At 47.8% G+C, this 2500-nt stretch overlaps 1 protein-coding gene across 2 annotated transcripts in view; it reads right to left on the reverse strand.

Annotated features, from left to right (window-relative positions):
- Nucleotides 1–2500, reverse strand: part of ddhd1a (DDHD domain containing 1a) — a 46457-nt gene that overhangs the window by 32339 nt on the left and 11618 nt on the right. The gene's annotated exons all lie outside the window — the stretch shown is intronic.

Consider the following 2500-nt stretch of genomic DNA (forward strand, 5'->3'; position numbering starts at 1 on the left):
AATCAGTGCCATCACCAGACAGTAATGTGATGTGTGTGTGTGTGTGTCCACTCTGTGAGCAGTGTGGTCAGTGGAGCAGGTGCGTTCGCAGTGCACAGCTCGTTGGGTTTTATTATGGGACACTGTGCATGTTTACGGTCAAGACAACAGGTGTGTAACATAACATTAGGCAATGGTACTGAGACAAGAACAAGCACATCATGTGACATCTGAAGATACTTACTGAAGGACCTGCAGAGGAAGAACATTAGATGCTGTAACCACATTAAACACATCAAGTAAATAGAACACACTACTAGCTAAAGCACCAAGATTGTATTTGTATTATTACTATAAGCTACTGCAGAGTGCAATCTTATAAAGCCATGAAAACAGTCTAGCCTTGTTTTTTTTTTGTTTTTTTTTCAAATTTACTTCAAGACATCGTCATAATGTGTGTCTAAGAATCTCTTGTTAACAAAATAATTATTAAGGTGTACACCATACATATTGGTTTGACACACAAAACATACACACAAACATACAAAAACACACACACACACAGTCTTTGTCTTAGGCACTGTCCTCATATTGCTGAACTAACACTGTTGTGGTCTCTCAACTTCTCTTAGAGGGAGTCCATGTTTCCTCCAAGGCCCGTCCCGAACGCAACACTAGCCTCATCACCACTAGGGTCCACATCACACTGGACTGAGGAGGTCTTAGTACCACTGTAGCACTCAACGACGCAATAACTCCTCTAAACGTATCGGCAGATATGGAGGCATCTTCCATCCACACACACACACACACACACAAACACACACACACACAAACACACGTCATATCATCCTCCAGCAGCGTCGTCTGGCACCGAGCTCCATACTGTAGGCTGCCATGACACACACACACACACACACACACACTCACGCCATCATCTCCATCAGGTGTGGTCTGACAGAGCTCCGTCCTGTAGGCTGAGGGGCTCAGACACAAATGTATTCAGGGGATCTGAGGGATGCTGAAATCAAAGCAACACACAGGAGGCTCTTTCCTCCTATAGCACATCCCTCAGGAAGAGGGACACACACACACACACACACACACACACACACACACACTTCTCTCTGACACATACATCCAGTCAGCTCCATCTGGGACTGTCAAACCAACAGCTGCCCAACACACACACACACCAGAACGACAGCATTGCGTCTGGTCTCATCACTGGTCCAACCGCTGGAGTGTTAACTGCAGAGAACTGCATCATCTCAAAGCATTCCCCAGGGAGGATACACCTGACAGGGTCTCTGGGGCTGTGTTGGCTTGTGTGTGTGTGTGTGTGTGTGTGTGTGTGTGTGTGTGTGTGTGTGTGTGTGTGTGTGTGTCTCTCTCTCCCTCTCTCTCTCTCTGTATGTTTGTGTGTGTCTCTCTCTCTCTCTCTCTCTCTCTCTCTCTCTCTCTCTCTCTCTCTCTCTCTCTCTCTCTCTCTCTCTCTCTCTCTCTCTCTCTCTCTCTCTCTCTCTCTCTCTCTCTCTCTCTCTCTCTCTCTCTCTCTCTCTCTCTCTCTCTCTCTCTCTCTCTCTCTCTCTCTCTCTCTCTCTCTCTCTCTCTCTCTCTCGTCTCTGTGTGTCTCTCTGTGTGTGTGTGTGTGTTTATGGAGCTACCCTAAAGCTGAGGTGGGGCTGTGAGGTGAGGTGCTCTGCTCACTGCATCAGAGAGGAAATGACTGACAGGCTAATTAGCCGTCGGAGCTGAAGCTGAAGGTAGCGGCGGAACACTCCGGAACGCTCCGGTCGGCCGGCTGACTGGACGATTAAAAATAGCCGGTCAGAAGACACCAGCCGGCAGCTTTCAGACAGAGAGCCAGTCAGGCACGTCAGATGCTCTTTTCCACCACACACACACACACACACACACACACACACACACACACACACACACACACACACACACACACACACACACACACACACACACACACACACACACACACACACACACACACACACACACACACACACACACACACACACACACACACACACACACACACACACACACACACAGAGCGCATGAGTGAACATACGCAGAAGTCATGCATACACACACACACACACACACAAGCAAGCAATAAGTCATATACCTGCATGGGCACATCACACACACACACACACACACACACAACTGCAGCACATGCACAAACATACAGTACGCAGACATCATGCCCACAAACACACGCACAAACACAAGCAATAACTCATTGCATGGGCACACCACGCAAACACACACACACACACGCCGCAGATGTGCGCACACTTCCATACACAAACACAAGTGATGTGAACTTGCATGCCTGCACACATGCACACAAACACACACAGTGACATACTGTATACACTCACTCATGCATCCATGTACAGGCACATCAAATCTGAAAGTGTGTGTGTGTGTGTGTGTGTGTGTGTGTGTGTGTGTGTGTGTGTGTGTTTTTGATCGTGATCGATTGCTAAACAGACAG

This window comes from Sardina pilchardus, chromosome 20 (genome assembly GCF_963854185.1).
Source record: "Sardina pilchardus chromosome 20, fSarPil1.1, whole genome shotgun sequence".
Classification (NCBI taxonomy): domain Eukaryota; kingdom Metazoa; phylum Chordata; class Actinopteri; order Clupeiformes; family Clupeidae; genus Sardina; species Sardina pilchardus.